This window comes from Manis pentadactyla, chromosome 5 (genome assembly GCF_030020395.1).
Source record: "Manis pentadactyla isolate mManPen7 chromosome 5, mManPen7.hap1, whole genome shotgun sequence".
Lineage (NCBI taxonomy): Eukaryota > Metazoa > Chordata > Mammalia > Pholidota > Manidae > Manis > Manis pentadactyla.
In genome coordinates this window covers 1,432,255-1,448,712 of record NC_080023.1, presented here as the reverse complement: position 1 = coordinate 1,448,712, position 16,458 = coordinate 1,432,255, and positions in this window count along the sequence as shown.

Sequence of the window (16,458 nt, the reverse complement as noted above, 5' to 3'; positions counted from 1 at the left end):
TCTGCTTCCCCCCCTCTGCCCTTGCCCTTCCCGGCCTGCTAAGTGCGGCCCCGGCTCCCTACCCAGGCCCTTCTCTCCCTCCACAGCAACGCCACCTCCTCCCATATCCTAGGGACTCCTTGCCTTGAGATCTATAGGCTTAGAGGAGAGCTGCACGAATAACCCAAATGCTGTACCCCGGCACCAGGCTGTGTCTCTCAGGCCCACACTTTCTCCTGAACTGTTTAGAGGGGGCTGCAGGCACGATGCCCTCCCCCCTTAAATTCCTTGGTGTGCGTGTCCCCAAAACACCCCGATGTATCTACAGCACAGTGATCAAAGCCAGACGCAGGGCTGCTGTGGGGAGACCCAAACTAAGGCGGGGTGAGGGGAGAGGTAAGACAGGTCGAGTGGCCATGGAGGCTGGGGGGCCTGGGCCGGGAGGGAGCTGGGGAGCCGGGAAGCCCCACAGCCTTTCTGCGGCTGCGGTCTCCACCGAGGCCACCGGCTCACCATGGACTCGGTGGCAAGGCTCAGGCAGGCGGGACAGCGGCACTGCCACCCACACTGGGGCCCAAGACGTCAGTGAGAGCTGCCCCCAGGCCTTGCGCTTCCAGTCCGACTGCCCCCCGGGTAGGCTGACAAGCGGTGAGTCTGCCCCCGCCCTGCTCCCTGCCAGGTGCTGGCAGGTACCCTGTCCTGTGGGCTCCAGGGGGCTGTTAGTTATAAGTGTGGTCCTGGGAGGAAGCGAAGGTGCAGAGGGACAGAGCCTCTGCTCAAGGGGCAGCAGGGCAGGGGCGAGCCCACCGCCTCCCAGGACTCTGAGCTCCTGGCAGAGTGGCCGCGCTGGGCCTGCGCTGCCCTGGACTGGACCCGGGTCCAGGTTGGGCTCCTTTCCCAGGCCTGGCCAAGGGCACCAGTAGTGGCATGGGCCCCCCACCCCCAGCACCCCCCACCCCCTGAATGTCCCACTCCCGGGAGGAAGGGAGAGGGACTTGCTGGGAGGGAGGCGGGGCAGGAGCGGGAGGCGGGCCTTGGCCAGCATCAGTGTCTGTGGCCAGAGTGCGGCAGGGCTGTGGGAAGGTGGTGCTGGAGAGGCGGGCTTGTGCCAAGGACTCCGGGCCTCGGTGGGGAGCTTGTTCAATCCGAAGTGTGATGGAGCTGCTGGGGGCTGGAGGCTGAGCTGGCACGTGTCCTTAAGTGTGGCCGCCCCCGGGTTCTGTGTCCCTGCAATGCCCACAGTGGGTGTGGCACTTGGTGGCCCCTCGAGTTGCAGATAAGATGCCCTTCAACCCTCACTCCTTCAGCGGACGCGCTCGCTGAGAACTCCGCCCGGCGGGACGCAGGGGCACGGAGGACGGGGCCGGCCCATCCTGTGCATGGCGAGGAGCCTGCGACTTGCCTGCGTGTGGGCAGGAAGCCTCAGCCACGCAGCCGCCGTGGCTCCCTGCCCCGGAGGCCCCCCCGCCGTAGCCCCGTCCCCGCCCTGGCTTTCTGCAGACACAGCGCTTCTGCCCCGCTCTGGCCACAGCCTTCTCGGTGACCTCACCCCCGAGGCATGCCCCTTCCTCACCCTTTCCCGGCAGGCCCTCTCCGTGTGGGGCCCTCTTCCCTCCGTCTCCTGGGCCCCCCAGCCCTGATTCTCGCTGTCCCTGCCTCATGGGCTCCCTGCGGTGGCCTGTGTCCCGCTGCCCCCAGGCCTGACCCCTGGGCCCCGCTCCCTGGCCGTCCTTTCCACTCTTCTTGGCATCAGAAATTCTTCCCCGTCTTTTCGTAGTGTCAGGTGTCACCTCCCCAGCTAGGTCGGGCATCGCTGCTGAGCTCACACTGCCCCCGGGTTTCCCTCAGAACACCTCACATGGCAAGTGCCACAGGCACTTTCCCAGGCCACCATGATGGGGACTAAAAAGCCACCTCATTGTCCCAAGCCCTAAATCCACATTTTGCTGATGCTAATGTGGCCCCGCCTCCTCCCCTGTCCTCTCTGCCCCTGCGTGTTTCTGGAAGTCTCTGGGAGATGGCTGGGGACCTGGGGACACACGTCAAAGCCGAGCCTGAAGCCCGGTGTTGGGGTCTGTGTGGCTCATTCCTGGCTGGGCACTGCGGGGGGAGGTGTTACCTGAGCTCTGCCGTGGCAGATAAGGCCCGTTTCTTTTGTGTGTGTGGCGGGAAGAGCACCCGAGTTCGCCCAGCACTTTCCAAGAACGCAGTACAGGCGGTGGCTCTGCTGGCAAGCTGGGCGTTAGGGCCCACGGCTTACTCCTCTGCCAGCCGCAAGTTTCAACTTTCTGAGCAACATCTCCTCGTTTTCCCCACCCACAGCCCCTGGTAACCACCACTCAGCTCTCTGTTTCAACGAGTTGGGCTGGTGACATCATACATATGTGCCTTTGACTTACTTCCTTAGCCTAATGAGGTCTGTCCACATTGAAAATGGAAGATTTCATTCATTCCCACGGCTGAATAATATTCCTCTGTATTTTATATGCACTGCGTCTTCTCTATTCATTCACCCCTTAATGAACACTTAAGCTGTTTCCCCACCTTGGCTACTGTGAATAATACTGCAGTGAACGGAGGCTGCAGACGTCTCTTCGGCATCCTGTTCCCATTTCCCTTGGGTAAACACACAGAAGTGGAACCGCTGCATCATATGGTCTTTCCATTTTTAGTTTCTTGGGGAGCCTCCGCACTGCCTTCCACAGGGGCCGCACCACTTTGCATTCCCACTGACAGGGCGCACGGGCTCCCTCTTCTCTGCGCCCTTGCTGGCACTGATCTTTTGAGTGACAGCCACTCTGACCGGCGAGAGGTGATATGTCATCGGTTTTGATTGGCATGTCGCCGATGACTGGCCATGCGGAGAACCTTTTCGTGTACCTTTGGACATCTGTATGTCTTCCTTAGAAAAAATGTCTATTCAGGTCCTTTGCTCATTTTTAAATCAGACTGTTTGCTGCTGAGCTGTACGAATTCCGTATATGACTATAAAGACGTGACCCCCAGCGGGACGGGCGGTCTGCGGCCCAGGGCGGCCCAGGGCGGTGTAGGGTATCGCCGTGTGGAAGCTCAGGTGGGTGTGGGTGCTGACAGCCCCAGAGTGTGGCCTGTGCTGGTTACGAGGTCGGTCTCCCTGCTTCAGGCTCAGCTTCCCCAGCCGGCCTTATGGTGCTGGGCTGGCGCTCTGCAAACCAGGGTTCTGCTTTAGCATCTCTGAAGGTCCAGTACGGAAGATGATAGGACATCGCTTCCTCCACGAATTTCATTCCTGATCAAGTTCCTTTTGTGTGTGAAGGAAACATACAGGCATTATTAATCCTTGAGAGCTCAGAGCATATACACCCATCTACTCTCCCTTAAAAAGACTACTTAGAGATGAGCCGTGGCTGAAGGGATGATTCAAATGGTTTGTGTAACAGTCGGGAGGTTTTTCTGGCAGCCACCTTGAAGGTGGTCAAACACAGTCAGTTTAAATAATTACACACTGAGTTATAAAATAACAAGTGTCAAAGTTATTTTTAAAGGGAAGACAATGTAACCGATTCATTCCTTAGATCAATAAACACTCCCAGACCTACAGCAGGCATCGCAGACCTTGGGTTGTGGGACGAGCAGCGCGAAGCCCCGGCTCTGTGCAGCTGGCATCGCCCGGCATGCAGAGAATCAGCGAGCCAGCCCACCAGATACCTGACGGTGATCAGAGCCACACGGAACGCAAGGCCAGGCCCGCGGGAGGGGCTGTGCGGGGACTCATGTTATTTGGAGGCAGCCAGGAGGGCCTCACTGACAAGGGGACACTGAGCCCTGACCCAAAGGAGTGGGCAGAGGGAGGCCTGCAGGTTTATGGAGGGGAGGGCTCTGGGCAGTGGGGAGAGCACCCGCAAAGCCGGGATGCTGGGGCCTGTCGGACGCCAGAACCCAGTGGGCGAAGAGGGCCGGGCAGGCCACAGCGTCTCAGGGCGTGGAGGGAGTGGGGGCAGCACTGGGGGTCTGAGCAGAGGGTTGACATGATCAGGCTCATGTTCGCAGGCCTCCCTCTGCTCCTGTGTCAGAGGCTGAGGCTGAGGCAGGGAGGAGGCCGCTGTGGTGACACAGGGGAGAAGTGGTGGGGGCTCAGGTGGCGGGGACACGGCCGGGGGAGACAGACGGAGGTCTCTGGGTCTGCGCTGCAGCTGTGGGGTGAGAGGACAAAAGAGGTCATGTCTGACTGCGTGATTCTGGACTGGACCTTCTGGACGGTTCCAGCAGTGGTGACTGAGATGAGAAATGGTAGGCAGAGCGCTGAGGCTCAGGCATCCCGTGTGACAAGCCTGTCGGCATCCAGGTAGAGCCTCTGAATGGTGCAGGGGGGTGGGAAACACCCAAGCAGGGCCTGGGCACGTCACCCACGGAGTCCCGGGTGCAGAGGCAGCGTTTAAATTCACCAGGCGGGATAAGTTTGTCCAGGGAGTTGGTGTAGACGGAGAAGATCCCCAAGGACTGCGTCGGGGCCCCACTGGCCGAGGCTGGGCCTGTGTGTGAGTTCAGGCTGCCATTCAAGACGCCGCCGATGGCACGATGGCAGCTCACACAGCAGACCTGCCCTCTCCCGGCCTGGAGGCGGCGGGGAGGCCGAGGTGCCGGGCGGGCAGGTGGGTTCTCCGAGCCCCTCCTCGGGTGTGGACGGCCGTCTCCTCCCTGCGGCCTCACGTGATCGTCCCTCGGTGCGCGTCGGTGTCCTGATCTCCTTTTCTCACGAGGACGCCAGTCAGACTGGACCAGGGCCCACCCTGTGACCTCACGTCACCCTAATCACCTCTCTAAGGCCTCATCTCCAAATGCAGCCCTCCTCCAAGGTGCTGGGTGTGAGGGCCTCCGTATGCGGATTTGGGGGGACATGACAGCCCATCACAGCAGATAAGGAGGGGTGGCACAGGGGACAGAGAAGGGGCAGTTAGGGAGGTGGGGGGTTCAAGAGGGCACGGGGCCAGAGGTCGAGTTAAATGTGTGTAAATGTACCTAATGTACTAAATTGTACACCTAAAAATGGTTTAAATGGTAAATTTTATGTTATATATATTTTACCATAATTAAAAATAAATCAACCCTCCTTTTCTGGCAGTAAAGGGCTTCCTGCTGTAACCAAAGTCAGCCTTGGCCATCCTGATTCTGGGGCCTCCCTGACACCCCTGCCGGCTCCTGCCCACGTGTCCCCTCAGTGCGGGCTACTTCCTCCCACTCACCACCACCCTGGAGGCACAGCTCGGGGTCCCATCCTCAGCCCACAGTTGCCCTTTGGGACCCAGGCAGTTAGATGCCATCCTGGGGTCCCTGCTCTGGTCAGGGCACAGAGCAGGACCTGCTACCAGTGGTTCTGGCCCACATCCAGCCTCCCAGGCCCTCCCCTGGTCCCTGCTCCTGGGCACGCAGCCATGCCCTGGCTGGGGTCACACCCCCAGGCACCAGGGTGGTCTCAGCCCCGCCAGGCACCCAGAGCTGTGTTCTGTGAGCAGCCCCTGCAGCCGCACCAGAGGCAGGGATAGCCCATGGAATCCACTGGAAGGACGACATCGTAAGCCGATGTTTCCGTGAGCAGGCCAGGCCCTCTGGGGCTCCTTCCCAGCAGAGCAGGCCTTCATGCCACAGTCCAGGCCAGGGGGATAGTTGCTCGGCACGCACCCGCCTCACATACAAGCAGTGGCATGTCTGTGGCCGGCATGTGGTCGCTTGTACAGAACCGAGAGGGGCTCTAGAGACAAGTTCCCTCCCTGCCCACCCCGTTAGGGGGCCTCTGTGTTCAGACCCCGGGCCAGGCACCTGTCAGGGTGGGGGCCAGGGAGAGCTGGGCAGACAGGCAGGTGGCAGGTTCTTGTGCAAAGAGATGCTTCTCACAGCCACCGTCCAAGGCTCCCGGAAACCCAGCCTGAGGAAACAAGCAGAGCTTTGCACAAATGTTCAGCTGCGGTGCTTCCCACAGCGCTGCTACGGCGCCGGCTGTCCGGCGTGACCTGGCTGCCGCCGAGTGTGTTGTCTGAGGAAGCTGCGCCCCGTGGGCACAGGCAGCCTTCAGGAGCCTCGGAGGTGAGGAGAGGTTATAGCCCACGGGGGCCGATGATGCCGTTTTATACAAGTTAGGACAGATGTCTGCCTTTACATCCTCCTCTCAAATCTGGAAGGAAATTCTCTGAAATGCACCATGGTGGGAGGACTCTGGGACATTTTTCTTATACTGATGGCCTTTCTCTACATTGACACATAGCAAGAGTATAACTTTTAATAGTCATTTTGGAGCAGTGTGAGCATGTGTACCTCATGTGTGTACCTTTGCATGTGTGTGTGTATGTGTGTGTGTGTGTCAGTGTGCAGATGCATGTGTGTGCATGGACATGGTGTGCATGTGTGTGCGGTGTGGCCTTGCACGTGAGTGTGTATGTTGCTGTGTGGGTGCAGGTACGTCTGTGGCATGGTGTACGTGCAGGCCCAGCGTGCTTGTGCGCTCTGTCTCGGTGTGTGTCCGTGTCTACGCACCAGTCCCCCTGTTGCCCAGCAGGCAGTTCTGCTCCCTGGGGCTGTTCTCAGGGCCAGGATGAGAGTTCTTCCCAGACTTGCAGTCCTGGGATTCTTTCCAGAGGGAAGGGGCTGGAGAGGGGGAACTGGCTGCACCCAGCTGGGCCCAGGCGGGGGCTCAGTGCTGACTTCCGGCTCCCGGAACGCGGGGGCCACCAATGAGACCCAAGGAAGAAAAGTGGCTTTCCCATTCATCACTGCAGACCAGAGGAGCAGAGCTTGACAGGGCCTGAGAAAGGTGGGGAAACTGAGGCCCAGGGAGCCTGAATCACAGAGCAAGTGAGCAGCACCGGGGCTCTGCCACCTCCCACCCTGCCTGGTGGCATGCCCCCACCTGACCCTCAGTCACCACCCCCAGGAGTGCCAGTCCCACGGCCAGAAGGCATCTCCAGCCACCTAGAGGTAGACCAGCGGGCCCTCCCCACATCTGCCTGCTGTGGGGTCGATGCCGTGCAGGGCATGCAGGCCCCTTCATACTGGAAGAGCCCCCGTGGGAGTGGGGAGGTCAAGTGTCAGGGTTTGGGGGCCACACGAAGAGCAGTCAAAACATACACATCTCTGAGCTCCAGCCACGACCAGGTACCCCTCCATCAGACTGCCAGTCATCTCCACACCCTGACCAACAGGCAGATAATACTTGCCCTCCGCTTTATGACCCCAACCCCCAGTTTTTCCCCCCAGCTAAGGCCAAGGGCTCTCAGGCAACATAAAATAAGCAGACCATTAATGAGGCAAATGAGGCATTAAGACAAACACGGGTGCAGGGCAGGGTGTCTGTGGTGGCCACCCTGGCAGGCTCTGCCCAGCCTCCAACCTCAGCCTGCCTCCCACTAAGGCCGAGTGCCTCCAGCCACCTGCTGATCGCCCTGGGGTTGCCGTGGAAACGCCACCCTGGCTGTTAGTGGGGAGCCAGGAGCTGCAGGAGGGGTCCAGGTTCTGCCCTTCCTGACCCACTTCCCCTCTGGGCCTTGGCCACCAGAAGGGGCTGTGGTCCAGTGGTCAGAGCATGCACTTTGTCTGCAAAATGCCAGGGCCACACCTGCCCACCCAGAACGTGAGTGGTGGTTCAGAGCAGGGACTGGCAAACATGCATTTGTGAAAAGCACAGTGAACGGAAGCATCCTGGCAAAGTGCTCGGGAGCAGGATGCCCAGCACCCAGTCACCAGGCCATCCTCGGTGGAAAATAACCGACAATAACTACTGGCCAAAAGTGCAGCCCAGGGGAGGAGGCCATAAGGGACTTCTGAGGAGGCGAACATGCAGCTCAGGGCAGAGTCTCCAGTCCTCCATGTGGGCCCAGAGCCCTTGCCCAGCCTTGAGGGGCACACCTGCTGCCGGGTCCCAGGGAAGCTGGGACCCTCTCCGAACCCCAGCCCCTGGGGCAGACCTCAGCTTGCTTCCCGACTGTCTGGGACCACCTTCAGCCAGGAGATCTCACACACATGCCTTCCCCGCTTATTCACTCAACAGGCGCAGCTGAGCTTCCTGGGAGCCAGCCCAGTGCTGGCTGTGGCACGGATGGAGACCCCCCACCCCTGGCCTCCAGGGCCTCACAGCAAGCAGGAGCCCAGCTGGTAAACGGGGGCGACAAGCTACTGGGAAGCATGTTCCACAGTGAGGTGGGGACCCGGTGAGGAGATGGTGTGGCCAGGAAATGCTTTACAGAGGGGCCATTCACAGTGGGTCCTGAAGGGTGAGTAGGAGCCCACCAGGCTGGAGAGGGAGCATGTGCAGAGGGCTGTGAGGGGTAGATTATCGCCCAGTGTGTGTGGCTGACCCCATCAAGGCTTTGCCAGTGAACTACAATAACAGTGCCATTTACTGAGAGCTGACACTTAGTACAAGCACACCCTACATGACCTTCATGGTAACCCCAAAGCAACATCATTATCCCCATTTTATAGATGAGGAAACCCAGACTCCAGGGGAGTTGACTTGACAGTGACTGTGTGGTTCTGAGCAGGGGCTGGGGCCTCCGGGCTGCGTGGCCTTGGACATGTGCCATCACGGTCCTGGTCCCTCGTGTGCTGGGAGGGACTGCCCAAATGGCCAGGTGAGCAGAAGGGGGCTCTGATGGCTTTAATGGAAGAGCTGTCCCCCAGATGCCCCTAAACAGCCCCGAGCATCTGTCTGTCCCTTTCTCAGGGAGGTTGATTTCTGAGTCAGAGGTCAAGGTTCCGTGCCCTCGGGGAGGGCAGTGGGGACAGTGGGCCAGGCAGACTGGGCGGGGCTCCAGCCCTGTCCCTTCTGTGCTTCTCCCCATCCCTCTGCCTCCCCTCTCCAGGCCCACCCCTCCCAAAGGCAGAGACCCAGCTCCTCTAACACAAAGCAGCCCGCCAGGGCAGGAGATAGGCACACAGGGCCCCGGCACTCCCGCTTGGGTTCCCGCCTCCCGCACGGCCAGTGGCGCCCGCAGAGAACCTGCTTCCCCAGGGACTGCTGCCCGCCGGAGGCCGGAGCCTCTCCCAGGCTCCGGGCCAGCCCCCTTCCCGCCCTCTGGGGCCCTCAGCCTGCCCCTCCCGGGGGCCGCAAACGGGCACCGGGTCTCTGCGAAGCTGCCCCCTCGCCGGCTCCCTCAGCCTGCCCTCTAGCGCCGTCTGTAGGACTGACCTGCCCATGACAGGGGCGGGCAGCAGGATGGCGGCCCCGAAGTGTCCAGGCTCTAATCTGGGACCCTGTGATTGTGACTTCATATGACAAAAAAAGGACTTTGCAGAGGTGGTTAAAGTAAGGATCTTGAGATGGGGGTTACCCTGGATGACCTGTGTGGGCCCCCCGCAGTCCCAGTGTCCCTGCAGCAGGGAGGCCGCGGGCGACTGACACACACCGACGTGCAGAGGAGCAGCGGGGGCGGAGACACCGCCCGAGGGCCGAGCGAGGCAGCCACCAGCCAAGGAGCGCTGGCCGCCACCAGGGCCGGAGGAGGCGAGGAGCCCTCCTCCCAGAGCTTCCCCGGGAGGAGACCTGCCGGCACCCCGATTTCAGACGTCTGGCCTCCAGAGCTCAGGGGGGATGGATTTCGGTTGTTTTAAGCCTCCCAGTTTGTGGTCATTCTTTACAGCTTCACAGGAAACGCAGTCTTACACCAGAGTAAACAAACAAGAAGTTTAAAGAACGACACTGACTCCCAGGCCAGACCCCTGCGCCCACCTGGTGGGTTCCTCCTGTCCCCCCCCCACCCCGCCTTTTCCAGAAGGGCCCCCCAGGACCTGGTAGCCCGCAGAGGAGAAGGACGTGCTTTGGGTCAACCCTGAAGACCTCCCACGGGGATGAGGGCACCACTCTGGGCAGGCTGCAAGGACTGGGGTTCTCCCTCTGGGAGCTTCGAAAGACTGATGCCAGGTCCCCACACGGGGCCAATCAACAAGCAACTCAGGGCCCTGCGGCCGCAGAAACCTTATTTCCATTCAGTGACTTGGTCACTTTGGGTTTTAAATGTGGGCACCATAGGATTTGAATTCAGCCAACTTGAGATGCCCCTCCCCTGTTCCTTGGTTCTCAGGGCTACCGGAGGGTCTGCTGTCTGAGGGGTCCTGAGCCCACAGTCCTGGGAGTCCTGAGCGCCATCCCCCCTGCTGACAGCCGGTGTGAGGAGGTACCCGGCCGGAGGGCAGCCCGCACACACTCCCCAGGGGACAGCCAGCCTGGGCCTCCCAGAGCCCTGTCGACACTCCCTTGTCCCCCAGACTGGGGGCCAGGACCCTTAGACTGGCCACCGCTAGAGCCACGCTGGACCATGTTCTCGTCCTGCCCTGCTCCAATCCCCCCAAGTGAGTTGGGTGACCCCAGAGCAGAAGGGTCCCTTTCCAGCCAAAGCGCCTCCCCTCACCCCTCAGAGTGGGCTTTCATTTTTGAATGCAGGGTGCGGGGCCTCCTCAGAATTCAGCGCCCTCTCTGACTGCCCCCTGCCCACTGCCTGTCTTCAGCAAACCCCTTATCTATTTTTTAAAAAGCAGACTTTATTTTTTAGAGCAACTTTACTTTCACAGGAAAACTGAGGGGAAGGTACAGAGATTTCCCTTATGCCCCCTGCGCCTACCCATGCACGGCCTCCCCTTGGTATCACCCCCCACGCGAGGGCACCTTTGTCACCATCAGTGACCCAGGGTTGTCCCATCATCATCTCCAGGGCCCACGGCTCACGCTGGGGCCACTCTGGGTGCTGTGCGTCCCGTGGCTTGGACACGCGCGTCGTGCCAGGTGTGCCATGACCGCAGCACACAGAGCAGCCTCCCGGCCCTAAGAGGCCCCCGTGCTCGGCCTGTTCGTCCCTCTGCTCATCACCCCGGAAACTGCTGCTCTCGTCACCGTGTCTATGGTTTTGCCTTTCCTATGAGGTCATCTAGGTGGAACCACAGAGCGTGTGGCCCTACCAGGCTGGTCCTTTCCCTCAGAGGTGTGCATTTGAGGTTCCTCCACGTCTTTTCCTGGCTTGATGGCCCATCCCATTTTAGGGCTGAATAATACCCCACCATCTGGAAGGACCATGGTTGGTTTGTCCATCTACCTTCTGAAGGACACCTCGGTTGCTCTAGTTTTTGTCCATTATGAATAAAACCGCAAGAAGCATCCATGTGCAGGTTTCTGTGTGGATGTAAGTTTTCATCTGCTCTGGGTACATACCGAGGAGCGGGATTGCAGGACAGAACGGGAAGAGTGTGTTTAGCTTTGTAGGAAGCCGCCCAACCGTCTTCTCGCGCCGCTGCGCCGTTTGCATTCCCGCCACCGTCAGCGAGTGTTCCTGCTGCTCCACGGCCGCCAGGGGTGCTGCCAGGGGTCCCGATTTGGGCCGTTCTGGTAGGCATGTACTCCCCTGACCCATTTTTTAAAAGGACGCTGCTTTTCGTGGCACTGTTACCCATCTGTTAATCTGGTTCGTAATTGTGAAACTGTTCTCAGTCCTCCAGGCTTCGCTCTGAACCAGTCAAGCTGAGCCCTCCCGGAGTTAAACCCAAAGCCCGTTGGATTTCATGCGTCGTCACTGGGGGGGTAGGGGGGGCAGGGGACACCTGGGGCTGCAGGCTCAGGAGGCCAACACTAGCCTTCCCTCCCAACACAGCCTTCAGGGACCTCGTGGGTAGCCTGAGATGGGCCCGGCTGGGAGGGCTGACACCACGGGAAGCGGCCCTTCAAGAGAGCACACCTCCTGTCCGTGGCACCCGACTGCATGCGGTGTTGGGTAATTTGCTGTTCTCACGCGACCAGCATTTGGTAGGCCCACCATGAGTGGTCCTTGCTCATTGGCTTGCCCTGCGGGTGGCTCCTCACCGTGAGACCACCGTGTGCCTCTTTGCCCCCTAGGTCAGTAAGGAGGTTCTCTGCCTTTTATTGTATCTGTCAGCTTTTGCTGTGTAACAAACTACCTAACCCTTAGTGGGCCTGAACAAACACTACTTTATGTAGCGCCTGAGTCCCTGAGCCACTGGGCAGCTTGGACAGGGCCAGCTGGGCTGGTGGCCGCTGAGCTCTGCCACGCGCTGGTGGTCAGGGAGGGTGCCTGGGCCCTCTGCCTTGCCTGTACTCTCATGCAGGACTTAGGGTTCCAAGCAGCCACACCCCAGTGCCCTTGAGCTTCCAAGCCTCTACTTGTGCCCTGTGCTAATGTCCATTGGTCAGAGCCAGTCGGGATCCAGTGCTTGGGCTGGCATCTCCATCTCTCGGGGGCAGAGGGAAAAGCCCTGTGTCCATTTATCTTCTCCACGTGGTCCCCCACAAAGGGGGTTTCAGTGTGTGTCCCCCAGGGCCTGGTGGAGACTCACTGGGAACTCAGGTGTGCACACCTTGGGCAGGATGGGGGCCGCGTCTACGGTTTGTAGGCGATGCCACGGGCTCTGTGAGGCGGCTGCGTATGGCAGCTCGTGTTCTGCGCCCCGGTCTGCACGGTGCCGTCTGCTGGCGTGGCTGCCCCACTTTGCAGACAACTGGCCTGCTTGCTCCCCTCTTCCAGATGTCGTCAGCTTCTATTTCGTCCTCCATTTAAAATGACTGTTTGACAGAGAACAGACTGGTGGTGGCCGTAAGGGAGAGGGGCACGGTGATGGCGACATACATGGAGGGGAAACACTTACTGACAGTGTCTGCTCTCGCGGTCTGGGTGACGGTGACATGAGTGTGCGCACATGCCAAAGCTCATCGGCTGTGCACTATGGTTTGTGAATTTTATTATATGTGTAAGATAAATTCTAGCCGGAATAAGCAGGCAAAGAGAGGCAACAAAGGGCCAGGTAATTTATTTAAATACCCCCAGGTGAGGTTCTGTGGCCTTCTTGTCAGAGACCAGAGAAGTCACACCCGGTTGGGGAGGTGGGGAGATTATAAGGGATCAGGAGGGGGGTAGTGGGCAAGCTATCCTAGGGGGTGTGGAGAGGTATGATTGCCTAAAGGTGACATAATAGACAACTAGAAACTTTTTTCCTTCCAAGAGAGAGGAGGCTGACATCCGGGTCTTAGTTGGCACATCAGGATGGAATTCAGGGAGAGCTGTCCCCTCTCCATATACGGCACGGACTTTGGGGTCTGGTCTGTTCTCCCCCTATGGCATCTCTCTGTTCTGTTTGCATGTCCTTGTTTTTTCTTTCTCCAGCCTAACAATATGTACTTCCATTTTTAAACAGTAAAATAGCAATACAAATAAAAGTAATTGTGTGTGTGGTCATACATGATGTTTGGAGACTTTATATATATATACAAAGCCATAATTATTACATGTTCTATGCACATACATACCATGTGTATTTCATAAAGCACACATGCACGCACACACATGTGCACTGTCACTGCTGCTTTGCGTCCATGCAGAGCCAGTACCTTCTATGAGCTTGCAGCTTGTCTTTTAACTTTGTCCTGGGGGTCTTGTCTGCACGGCAATTCATAAGTTAAATATAGTCTGACTTATCAGCCTTCTGTGCTATTTGTGTCCTGTTGGAGAAATTCTTCCCCATCCTGGCTCGTGAAAATATTCTTTCTCTTTTTTTTTAAAGAGGTTCCTGTCATTTCTGCTCCCTGTACTTCAGCTTTTGAAGTGACGGGCCCGGGGTGAGGAGGCCGTGGGGAAGGCGGGCAGCCGAGGGTCCTGCCCCGCTTCCCGAGGGACCCGGCCCCGCACTGCGCATCTGTGCACCGTGCGCCGGCATCCCCGCGCTTGGGAGCTCGCTTCTCGGCTTTCCGCTGTTTTTCTTGTTTATGCAGTCATCCCTGTCCCAGTGCTGCCTGGTATTCACGCAGTGATTTTGCAGTAAACTATTCTGTCTGAGAGGGCAGGGCCCCCTGCACAGACTTCCCGGTTCCTTAGGAGAGTTTTAGTGATTCCTGGCCTTTGTTCTTCCAGGTAAGTCTTAGAATCGGGTTGTGACATTCCCTGTGGGAATTGTTTTTGGCATTGCCACGAAGCTATCCGTCAATTAGAAGAAAACTGACATCTTTACCATGCCGAGCTTTCCCACCCGCGAGCACAGTAAATACTTGGGTCGGTTCATTCCTAGATATTTGTATGTTTTCTTGATATTCTAAATTGTATGGTTTTTAAAATTGCATTTTCCTAACCCATTGTTGTCTGTAGGAATGGAATCGACCTTTGTTCACTCTTTTCCTAGCAAACCTGCCTTCTTATCAATCCTAAAAGCTGCCTGAGGCCGTCGTGGGGTGAGGCCCCCATGTCTCCTGGGATTTCCTCCCAGGCAGTGCCCTGTGGGGTGCATTGCCCCTTTCTCTGTAAAGCCCTTGGGGCCAGTTCCTTTGTCCTTGTCTTGCTGTGCTTTCTGGGACCTTCAGCATCCTGTTGACTAGAAGTGGTTGGGGGCAGCCTGGCCTCGCCCCTGAACTTCCCCGGGAGCACCACGGGTTCCAGCGTTAAGGCCCTGGGGCTGAGGGGTCTGCTCCTCATTTGCTGAGACTATTTACCTGGGGTGGGCAGGAAAGAATGTGGAATGCTTTTCCTGCACCTGAGGCTACCCTGGGGTCCTCTCTGGACCTGCCCCACAGTGTTGGCTGGATTGGGGTGAGGCGGTGACCATCTGGCACAGCAGTCCAGCTTCCCTGCTGGCCCGGGACCTTGGGCCTGGGGAGGGGCCGGTGGCTCAGGCTGCATGCCTGCAGGGGCTGCCCCCAGGGGGCAGGTGGTGATGGAAGGTGAGGAGAGGGGCCTGCCCCTGGGGCTGCCCAGCCCCAGCAAGGGAGCTGCCAGCCCCTGCCGCCCTCCCCCAGGGGTGGGGCCTGTCCCAGAGCCAAGACATCTGAGTCTCCCTCCCTAGGACTTCTCTGGAAACCCGGGCCTGCCTTCCCCAGGTCTTGCTGCCTCACCCCCCCCCCACCCACCCAGTGTAACGGGTCCTTGGAGAGTCCCCTGACCCTGCAGACAGCTCGCTAGAGCCTTCCAGATGCCAAGCCCAGCCTTGTGTCCTGGGAGGGCCGCCCCGTTTCCTGGAGACACCCCTAGTCCTTCACTCCCTCTTCCTGGGATGTTGTGCGAACCCAGCCCAAAGCCAGAGAGATTGTGAAATCTTGTGTATGGTTCTGGCTGGGGATCGGGGCTGGCCAGGCAAGCACAGCCTCACAGACGAGGATCTGCTTGCCCCTGGACCCCACTGCCCCTGGGGGTGAGGAGTGCCCTGCTGACCCCTCCTGCCCAGGAAGCCAGACCTGCCCCTGAAGATGGCCCTCTGTGCAGTGAGGGAGGGCCTTGCAGCCGAGGCTGATTGGGTCCCACAGCCGGAGGGTGGCTGAGAACCTAGGTCCCAACACCTGACCTTCCCTCCCTCCCTTCCTCCCCAGTGCCTGGGGCAGGAGCAGGACCTGGGCAGCCTTGGGGGCCTGGGCAGGTGGGCAGGGCAGGCAGGGGGCAGGGAGGCAGGTGAGAAGGGGCACAGGGGGTAGGTGGGCAGGTGGGCAGGCATGTAGGGGGCCAGGAAGGCAGGGGGCAGGCAGGAAGCGGGGCAGAGGGCAGGGGGGCAGGTGGAGAGGGGGGCAGGGGTCAGAGGGGCAGGTAGGTGGGGGGAAGGTGGACGATGGGCAGGGGGCAGGGGGCAGGGGTGCAGGTGGGCCCACTCAGGATAATTTCCCATTTGAGTAATTCCAAGGCAACTGATTAGGCCTTAATTACATCTGCAAGACCACTCGTTTGCCAGGTGGCAGGACCTGGCTGCGGAGGCGCAGCCCCACATTCACAGTTCCTCTCAGCGGGTGGGATCACACAGAAGGCAGAGAAGACTGACAAGAACCCTGCTCTCCCCAGGGGGAAGCACGTCGTAGGCTCTGTTCCTATGCTCAAGTCAGCCCCGGGGATCCTGATAAACTCCGGGGAGGGGCTGGCTGTTTCATAGGCCGTTGTTCACCTCAGCAGGCTGCACGGAACATCTCGTTGCCCTTTTTACAGAGAAACCTGAGGCTCACTGAAGGCAGGCATATACTGGCACCAGAATGGTGCCTTGTGCTGGGTGCCCCGGGTCACATGATCCCAGAGAGGCAAAGCCTGGACTTGAACCTGTTTCCCACTGTGGATAAAGTGAAAGTTCCTGTGCCCAGGATTCCCACCTGGCCCTGGTCAGCTGGCTCACTGCACACGTGTGGGCAATACGTTGCTATTGACTCTATATAAAGAGCTCTGCCCAGTGCTCTGGGCGCAACATGGTGGCAGGGCTGTAGGAGAGCAGAGGTGAGACTGGAGTGGTGGCAGCACCGAGGACAGGCCCAGAGGATGGCTGTGCAGGATGACTGTGCAGAGAGGCCCAGGGGCAGAGACCGGCTTGCTGCCTGCAGACTCGCTCTGAGTGGACAGGATTCTAGTGACTGACCTGCCACCACGGAAATAAAGTTGGGTGTAAATCCTTTTGCCCCAAGAACATTTTACTGTCATTTTCTTTGGTCACAATGTCTTGCCAATGGGTTTCAGGCCCAGGCAAGTTTGCTATGGATTCAATGTGACCAAAGAAATTACA